The sequence below is a fragment of the Aptenodytes forsteri genome, unplaced genomic scaffold, assembly GCF_000699145.1.
Source record: "Aptenodytes forsteri isolate BGI_AS27 unplaced genomic scaffold, ASM69914v1 Scaffold309, whole genome shotgun sequence".
Classification (NCBI taxonomy): domain Eukaryota; kingdom Metazoa; phylum Chordata; class Aves; order Sphenisciformes; family Spheniscidae; genus Aptenodytes; species Aptenodytes forsteri.
In genome coordinates this window covers 4,586,645-4,586,853 of record NW_008795857.1, presented here as the reverse complement: position 1 = coordinate 4,586,853, position 209 = coordinate 4,586,645, and positions in this window count along the sequence as shown.

The following is a 209-nucleotide window of genomic DNA, read 5'->3' as shown; positions in this document are numbered from 1 at the left end:
CCTCGGCCGGGCCTTGCCGCAGCTTGGTGTGCCTACGGCGACAGCAGCCTCTAGGTCGAAGCTAAAAGCAAAAGGGCTTTGGTTTGGTTTTTTTTTTCCCCCTGTGCTGTGGAGCTTGTCGGTATGGCTGTTGTCCTTAAGCAGAAGTGTGTTCAAGAGCTATCCTTGGCTGCTCGGTGAGGTGATGCTGAGCCTGAGCTTCCAGCTCA